The following is a 10130-nucleotide window of genomic DNA, read 5'->3' on the forward strand; positions in this document are numbered from 1 at the left end:
ATTCAAATCTGCCACATAATTCATGTCAAAGGGGTGCGAATTATCCACTTTACTACATGGTAACATATTGTCCCTTCATTGTAAATGGTGTTCATAGAGTAGTCATAACTCATAAATACACTAGGAGAGGCGGAGGTGGCCCGGGCCAATATATCATTTCCCTAAGAATATATGTAAACAATTTATAGAAGTAAGAAAAGAAGCCTTATTCTTTCAACACAATCATAAACAACAAAGGGTGGTGCTGGTGAAAATAAGGGAAGAATTATTTGTAACAAGTTTTGGACTTTCTGAACTGACTGAAAGGAAAAGCAGTGAATTTTTTATCATGTCGACCCCGATTCAATGGGCTATTCATGAAGCCGTCAAGGTGTTCCCAACATCGATTACGAGCCGATATCTAACATCAGCTTTGGCGAACCACTCCATTGCCTTGTTCACGTAATTCATTGGAACAAGCTCGATATCTACTGTTATATTATGCTTGCCGGCAAAATCAATCATCTCTTGGGTCTCTTTCATTCCGCCTATAAGACTTCCCGCCACAATCTTCCCACCTGTGAATTCAAAATCAAGTAATCTCACTTCTTTAATCTTGACTTAAACCTAATTAAAGAGAGGCCCTACCTGGATTGCAGGAAAACTATTTCTTGTGGAAAAAGTTTCCTAGTAATTTTTCCTTTCTTCTCCAGAATTGAGAGAGAGATCATATAGTTAATATAGACGGATGTCATTATAAATTAAGGCCCTGTGGTTTTTTTTTTCTTTTTGAATGGTAAATTCAAGCCCTGTTTAGATTGCAAGAATAACATTTGTAACAAAAAAATTTCTTGGGTTATTTTTTACTTACCACGATTTAGAGGAAAAATATGTAATTATTGCTAATTTAGAAGGATACAACATAAAGAATGTCTCTCTAAATAAAAATTGAAAAGCTTTCGTTCAAGTTGTCTTTTTTCATCATTAAAAGAAAAAAAAAATTTAGAAATAATTTTCCTTTTCAAAAAATTCCTACAATCCAAACAGGGCCTAAAGGTCACTCTAAATAAAAACAGAAATGCGGTCAATATCCTGTGAGCCTTGAGCCGTGACCTGCCTTGAGCCCGAACAGGGTCAGGGTTGGAAAATCCAACCCTGAGGGCAGGCTTGGGTTTATTTTTTAGGCCCTGACTCAGGGTCGGGTCAGGCTTAGGGTTGATACCTGGGCCAACCCGACCCTTTTCACACTTTACCCCGGCCCTATTTACACTTTACAGTATATGTGACTTATCAAACCACACAACATAAGATCATCCTATTTACATGATTTTAGGGGCATGCCCTATTTATATTGTGGCAAATGGCTTGTATCTTCGAATAAGGTGGCCTCCACTACTTTTTTATTTTTTTCTAAAAAAATAAGTGCCATTAGGTCCAGACACCTTACACTATAAAAACCCGTGTAGTAATGGGTCTATAAACCGGAGCTTTATAGAGATTTTATATGGTGTGTGGCCCTATAGTCCAGTGTTTTCAAAAACAGCACTGTAAGGCCCACTTCATAGGATGATCCTAACCCTACACTCTATAGATCGGATGGCTAGGATAATCTGATGGAAATGAATTTTGGAACACAATCTATTTATGTTGTGGCCCAACAAATGAACGGTTTGGATCATCCTATGAAGTGGGTTGTACGGTACTTTTTGAAAACACTGGACTGTACAGTCATACACCTTATAAAATTTCGCTTTTATATTATTGACAACAATGTGTTTGCACTAGGGTCAATCAGGGCCAGCCCAGCCCCACCCAATCAGGGCAAAGGCCACGCTGAGCCCTCCAGGGCGGGCCTTGGGTTGAGGTCTTTTGGCTCTGACTGGTCAGGGCCAAGATAATTGGATCCAGGGTTGGGCTAAGGTTTTGAAAAACCCGGCCCAACCCGGCCCTGTTGCAGGCCTAATCAATTCCATTCAAGGAATTTACCCATTTCCATGAGGATGTTCTGGGGAAAAGAATTTCTTGGAAAAAGTTATCCTTCAAAAGTATTCCATGAAAAATGATTCAAGAGTTACCACAGGAATGGAATTTTTCTATAAAATATGAAAAATTTTGCTATCTAGAAATTAAGTTACATGGAAAATGAGTTAACCAAATGCTGGAAAACAAACTTTCTAAGAAAAGCTTTTCTCAAGAAATTTTTCCATAGATCCAAACAGCTCTTTGATGTTTCGGAAAAGTTTGGAAAGAAAAAATATTTCCAATAATTCCTACATTTTAGGCACTGGAAAAGATAATTTGAACTAGAGTGGACTTCACCTGGCTCCGCTAAGTGCGTCAGCTAGAGATCAGCCCCATTCACTTCACTGTGAATGGTTGAGATTAGGCTAACTGAAAACCAACCCTATTCAATTTTATTTAGAGGGACCTTTAATTTATGATGATATCCCCCTCAAAATTAATCATAAATTTATAACGTCCTGCTAAATCATGTAAAGAAAAAGAAATTCTCAAGAAAAAATTTGGGAGTTGATTTTTTCACCCCCGCCCCCATTTTAACTTGATTTGACATCAAAAGCGTTAAAGTCTGCTACAATTCACTTTAAAAGCGGGGCGCATAATCCTACCAGGGGGTGAAAAAATCATCTCCCAAAAATTTCCATCAAATTTTTTTTTCTTGCTATCCAATTAAGGATATGCTTTGTTTGTTTTGGATTTTGATCAGAAATGCGGTCAATATCACGAAGAATAAAGAGAGACCTGCTATACCGATATACAAATTGATGTTTTCATAAGGAAGCCACCGAAGGCTTTCCACAAATTGAGATCTGGCCGTATAAGGATTGAATTGTATCCGAGGAACAGGGGGATAGGAAAAAGTAATAAGAGAGGCGCTTAGACCAATCACCTTTCCTCTTGATCTGAGGTGCGAAGAGAACCAGCTCTTTCTTATGACTTCCACTTCCCTTCACTGAATCAAGGCCTGGCCCGGAAAAGTGCCCTATTGATGAATGAAAGAAAGGGTTTATGAGCCAAATCAATAGCTTGATCAAGTTAGGATAGCTTTTATAAACACTAGTTTCATTGAAGTTCATTGTCAGATCTTCAATCTCTGTCTGTATATCAAACAATTTTAATTCTAAATTTTGATTAAACTTTGAATAATATATCTTATTTTTAGATTCAAAGCTATGATTGGGCTCTAAGTTATGTTTAATTGAGTTCAAGAATCAGTTTTGAATTCACAATGGTTTCTCAAAATCCAAAACAAGCAGATCTTAGGGCCTTTTGGATCTTGGAAAAAATTATGGAAAATGATTTTTCATGGAACAAATATTTGAAAAAACATTCCAAGGAGAAATGCAATTTCCCAAGAAAATACAAAAATTAGGGCACGTTTGGCTACCAAGAATTTTTTTTAATGATAGACTGGCACCTCCAAGTGATGAGAGAGGGGTTGGGCGGGTGAAATGGCTAAAAATTAGAATACTAGCATCTCCAAGTGATGAGACGGGGCTAAAAATCAGGAAACAACAAACTCTACTCAAAATCCGATCAACTGTTTCCTGATTTTTTTTGTCACTTCTCATCATCAGAGAGACACTAGTTTCCTGTTTTTTGTTTCTTAATTTTTAGCCACTTCACGCTCATCTCCATTTGGAGACACCGATTTATAATGAAAAAAAGTTCATTGTAACATGCCCTAAGAATCATTCATTTCTAATAGATAATCACATGTTCAAATCAAGACTCCGAAAAACGAAACCCATAATGTAAAAAGTACAACCTTTTTACCTCAATGTGGTTCGGGTCACGACTAACCAAGAATGAGCCAGCACCTAGTTGCTCAATTGCTTCCTTAGCCTTGCTAGGGGATCTGCTGATCACAGTAACTTTCATTCCAAATACCTTGGCAATCTTCACGGCAACATGACCGAGTCCACCGCGTCCGACCACACCCAAATGCATACCCGACTCACTGAGTCCAAAACATTTCATCGGGCTAGAGACCGTAATCCCCACACACAACAATGCGCGTCTAGGGGGAGATTTTCGGGGAAATGAACCACATAGTGCTCATCTAGAACAATAATATCAGAGTACCCGCCATATGTTGGGGTGCCATCATAGTAAAGGGCATTGTATGTGAATATCACCTTACTACAATAATTCTCCGAGCCCTATTCGCAGCTAGTGCACGAATGGCAGGCACCGACCATGCACCCTACGCCGGCCTTATCTCCGACTTTGAGTCTCGTTATGTTCTGCCCCACCTCTGTCACTACTCCTACTATCTCATGCCTATGATAACATCTTAGCCATTGAATTTTCCAATGTTTGATTTTGTAAGGGCAATGATGAATTTGCACCCCTGGCCTGCACTATGCATATGCACCCCTTATACCATGATTTGACATGAAGAGTGCTCAACTTTAACCCTTTTTTGACATCAAATAAGGGGTGCATATGCATACTCCAAGGGGTGCGAATTTATCATTCCTTTTGTAATTTTAATAAGTAATGTGTTACCAAAAAAAATTTTATTCCTTGAAATTTTTTGGCATGAATTTATCCAAGGAAAAAAAATGCACACCTAAAGATGGGATGCTTTTTTTTTCACTACACTTGAAAATGATTTGGCATGTTATTTAGGAGATGGTTAAGAAAATCATGAGTTTTTATATGGTGCGCGACCGGCAAGTCCCTTGTGGGCGGTACCACTCCTGATGTTAGATCCAACATGTTTGATCCAACATCAGACCACTTTTTAAGAGTCTGATGTTGGATCAAACATCAAGGGTGGTACTTTCGACGTACCACCAACAAGGGACTTGACGGTTGGGCACCAGATAATTTCTCAGAAAATCATACGATACCTATAAAATTCAGGTCAGGTTTCATGTTTCGGGTATTTTTGTTTAAACCCGAATTGACTTGAGATTGGGTTGGGTTTTTCAACCTGAAACCCGACCCAGGAGCAGATTCTAAACCCGACCCATGTTATTTTTCGTTCAGGATGATGTGGGCTCAGGTAAACCCGGCCCAAGTTGCAACCTTAATGAATTTATCTGAGGAAAAAAAATACACACCTAAGGATGAGTTACAGTGATGAAAATTTTTACTTTATAAATTTTATATCTATTAAATGAGTTATCAAACGTTGCAAAATCCTATTTTACAGAAAACTTTCTGAGAGAAAAAAAAAATTCAGTAAATGCCGTACGCTAAATTTTTTTCCTTGGAAATCATGGATCTGTTTTTTCTTTGGAAATCGAAACTGTAAGTATTACAAGCCAAAAAAATTCGAGTTTAATATGCCAAAAACGCTTGTAAAAACAAAGTAAAAAAAAAATCAAGAAAACAAAGTGAAAAAAAAAAAAAAATCAAGACACAAAAAATTGCATTTAAAATTTTTATCATTTACAAAATATAGCGGGATAAAGTTGGAAAGGAGGCCAAAAACGCTTTTAATAATTTGAAGAGTTATGCTAGGGAAACCGAGAGTAGGACCTAAAAGGGGACCGAACAAATTGTTTCATGTCACAACATCACTAATGACTTGAGCAGTTAGGGAAATCACCAAAAAGTAAATTTTTCTTTAACACGTGGCATGTTCTCATTGTAGGTCCGGTTTTAGGTGGTACTCTAGGTCTCCATATCATTTTCCTAGTTTTAAACATGTTTTAAACATTTTCTACAAAAAAACGAAATGGAGTTTTTTTTACTGTAAAAGTTTTAAACTCAATATTAAACGAGAAACCAATAAAACGTCCTTTTTATTTCTTCAGAAAATGCAATTTAAAATAGCGTTTTGCTATCTATGCTCTGCGTCTCTGTCCCAGCAATAAAAAGGGTGGAAAATGCCAAAGCAAACAGTGAAAATATTAGCTCCCAAATATAAAAAAATGCATTCATTAATTAAATGAAGCAGATCATAAGAAATGGCCATTGATTTTTTTTTAAATTACACATATTTTAAACATCGTTACACATTTTTTAAAACTTCATAATCTATTTATCGATCATAATCAAGATCTTTCTAATGATTAGAAAAATGAAATAAATATGCTTAAATATATTTTTAAAATCATTTGCAATAACAATAATTACCATGGCACAATATGATAGACGGAATTTCCCCAATCATTCTTGGAGATATGGAGATCGGTGTGGCAGATCCCGCAGTAGAGTATCTTCAACATGACATCTTTATCACCGGTCGCTCCGAAAAGAATGTAAACATGATTAAATATTATTAATTAAAACCTAAATGATACTTATTTTTCTCATACAAACACATGTATATATGATTTTAAAAGTGCGTGAATCTTCTGGAAAAAATATCAAACGAAAGAAGTAGGAGGTGCAATCCCAACTTACCCACCAATAAACACACGTGCACGCACACACATAAAAAGAGTAATTGTGATTTATAATGGTAAGCACAATTTACAAAAAAAGTTTTAAAATTAATCGATGAATTTATAGCGTCAGATGGAAACTTCAACGAAATGTTTTTTTTAAGTACTTTTTAAAAGAAATATAAAAAAATTTAAAGGATTTTGTCTTTTGATGCAAAAAAAAAGTGTTGAAAATTTATTCCCATGTTAGTTGTGTGAATAAGACAACTTTTGCGCTTATATAGAGAAGTGGTTTTCTTAAGGGTTGAGGACTGAAGAAGACTAGATATACTTGGGTTAAAAACTTTCATATGCGCGTCAAGCTAAAACTACTGTCGTGAACATAGTTACATCTGCAATTTGTTTATGGGCGTTTAATTTTGTCTTAGGGACCTTAACTAAATTATCATGACGTAACTAGATAAGTGCTCTAAGCTTAATTTTATTTACAATTTCATGCCGATATTGAATTCTGAAGAGGACAATTCTGGCACTATTTATTTTTACTTTTGCATGTTTACTATATGGGATTTGCTATATATGGATCATAAGATAGCAGCCACGAAGCTCACTTTTGCCACGTGGGACTTGCCAAATGTTGTCTTCCCAGTTGTTTTTTTTTTTTTTTGGGCCTTTTCCATTCTCTAAAATGGTTCCCTAACGTTTACCACAGATTCTTATAATTTAGAAATGGATTTATATTGTTAAACACTTGTTACTAATAAGATTATTTAAATTAACAAATAAATGGGTTGTGATACATTGGTCACAGGTTTTATCAGCAAACATAGCACATGTTCGTCGTGCATGTCTGAGCTTATTGTTATGCTTAAAATTGGTAACAGATACCGTAGTGACGAAAGAACTGATCTGGTGGGCCCAAGGTACCGAACTGGATGCGCTAAGCCCTGCACAAGGACGCGCGAGGTCAGAAGACCAACCCGGAGTCGTTGCTTCGGACGGGCCCTTCGACACTCAAGTCAGTATGAGCAGGAGTGCAGAGCCAAAACTTTAAAAGTGGTAGTTCAGAAGTTATCATCCTCTTTGAACCTTGGGATGGCTTTTCTAGAGAGAGCTCTGGGGTGGTTGAATTACCTACGCTAGGACAGGTGTCGGCCCCTTTGTGGGTTTAGGTTTACCGGCTCTTGGCAGATTACCAGACTACCCCTGGGCAAGTGCATGAATTCGTGGTGGGCCCTTTAAGGGCCACGTGTCGACAGCTAATTGGTCGTTGCTTTTCATACCCCGTCACTTATCATCGGGCTCTTAATGTAATTGGTTCTCGCGCTTTCTAAATATTTTAGGGATTTTTGCTGATTAGTCCCTACATGGCAAAATAATTACTTCTTAGTCCCGAAGAAAAGCATATTATCTTAGTAGTCATACTTTTAGAAAATATTTGCTAAAAGGTCCCTAAAACTCATCTACGTCAATTTTCTCCGTTAAAAATTCTAATATAGCAAATTTACCCCTAACCCATTTAATCGGCAAATTTATCCCCCAACCCATTTAATCGGTTTTAGCGTTTTTTTTATTTCCCTTCCATTATTTTAGGAAAAATACTAGGACATAAGCAAAATATTATTTCTTCCAATATTCTCTTCGAAAATCCTTCAACAAAAAAATCATTTTAGGAATTAAATAAATTGAAAATCTCTCTAAAATAAATTAAATAGGGTAGGAATAAAGTAAGAAATTTTAGGAATATTTTTCATTTCTAACTTTTCCAAGAAATTCCTGTGTTTGTTGGATTACAAGAAAATAACTCTGGAAAATTATCTCTATGGAAATTTTTTTCGTCCAATGATTTAAGAGGGGAATTATGTCTGATTAATTTAGAGGGACAACATCATAAACCGAAGGTCCGTACATCACCACATCGGGTTTTTTGTCCATGAGCAAGTCAAATCACTTTTTTCTTCTCTCTCTCTCTCCCCCTCTCTCTCTCCCTCTCTGGGTTTTTGCTCTGAGATTTCAACCCAAATCCTTTTGGTTTTCCAAAAATCTTTTAGTTTCTTTACTTTTTAGAAGAGAGAAAGTAGAGAAATACTTCGGTTGCTCACATTAGGCGTCGGCTTTCTGTCGAAATTCAGAAGGTTCGGAGTGACATCCTTCTAATAGCGCTATTATTCTGCCGAATTTCGCAGAACTACGACCTATTTTTCAATAATAGCGTCGTTGTTCTGCTGAAATCTCGACAACTCCGGAGTCCCTTTTTCCAAATAACGCCGTTACGCCACTGATTTCTCGACAACCTCAGAGCCCATTTGTCCAAATAGCGCCGTTACGCCACCGAAATCTCGTCAAACTCGGAGCCCCTTTTTTCAGAATAGCGCCGTTATGCTGTTAATTTCTGTACAGACTCTAGTAAAATTACATTTATTTTCCATCTTTCGGAATTTCCATTACAAGGAAAGATACGAGGTTGTGACGTTATAGGATCTCCGGCTCACATTGCCCTCGTATCTTGTAATATAAACCCTTTTATCTTTCTTTTACTTTCTGTACTGTCTTTTACGTTCTGTTTCATTTCTCAGCTTTCTGTACTTTCTTTACAAAGTAAGGTACGGGGTGGTGACGCTATAGGATCTCCAGCTCCCATTGCCCTCAGATCCTGTAATATAAACCCCTTTGCCTTTCTTTAAACTAGTTAACCTGATTGTGGTTAGCTACGAGATCTTTCGGGACTCATACACAGCATATGATCAGAATCAGGTTATTGACCGCTTCTTTTCATTTCTTTTGTAAATTCATTTCGTTTACATATTGGAATTAAGCCTAACCCAAATAAAAGCAGAAAAAGATAACTTTTTCTGATTAAATTTTTCGAAAATGCCAAATTAAGTCAAGAGACCGGATTCATCCGGGCAAGAGGGGTGCCTAACAACTTCCCCGATTGTAACCATAACCCTTACCCAGATATCTGTAAGGACCATGTCTTAACAAATAGGGCAAAATTACAAGGTTCTAAGCCCAGAGCAAAAGAACCCATTTGGTTTACTGTTCCCCCAATGAAACTTGGGTACTTACCCCATTTTCATCGGAAGAACAGGTACGGGTCCAAGGCCCTAACCTAGGTGGCGACTCTGAATTTCTCTTCCTTGCGGAATTAGGATCACGGTCTTGAGTTCGCAAGAAACGCAGATAACCTAACACTCTTAGAGAACCCGATGTGGTGATCCCCTGCCAGCTCGCGAGCGTGGGAAAAAACCGGCTCATGAAAAAAAAATTCTGTTAAAAAATATTTTTCTTGCAATCTAAACAGAAATCCGAGTCCTCTTAATAAAATTGTCCAATTGGTACGGGACCATATCTAGGGATGATCTCCCAATAACCCATAAGATGAACGGTTTGGGTCACTTGCCCTTGTGCCTTATTCTCACACTAGTGAGACCAACCGTGCGATGCACGGTATTGATGTAAATTAAGATGGAAAGATTGAAAGCTGATTAAATAACAAAAATGTTTGGAGCAAAATCAGTTTTGTATTTGTATAGGGTAATTGTAAGCGAAAAATAAAGAAGAAAATTTTTTCTACCATATAATTAGATTAAATATAACAATTTATCGAGATGAAGAAGAAAAAGAATAAATATTGAACCTGCAATTAATAATCCCGGTTGAACAAAGAATATGATGTATTGGCAGTTGGTTTGGCCATTTTCAATTATTTTAATATTTCCTTAGCCCAAAGCATGGTGTTTCAAATTAATGAATGGTTAATGTGAGTGAAAGGTGAAACCCACTATG

The 10130-nt window shown here is 37.0% G+C and overlaps 1 pseudogene; it reads right to left on the reverse strand.

Annotated features, from left to right (window-relative positions):
- Positions 1–354: 354 nt before the first annotated feature.
- LOC143850550 (putative mannitol dehydrogenase) lies at positions 355–9415 on the reverse strand (annotated as a pseudogene).
- Positions 9416–10130: the final 715 nt, after the last annotated feature.

This window comes from Tasmannia lanceolata, unplaced genomic scaffold (assembly GCF_043159265.1).
Source record: "Tasmannia lanceolata isolate RefF3 unplaced genomic scaffold, GAP_Taslan_0.1 ptg000018l, whole genome shotgun sequence".
In the NCBI taxonomy this organism is placed as follows: Eukaryota; Viridiplantae; Streptophyta; class Magnoliopsida; order Canellales; family Winteraceae; genus Tasmannia; species Tasmannia lanceolata.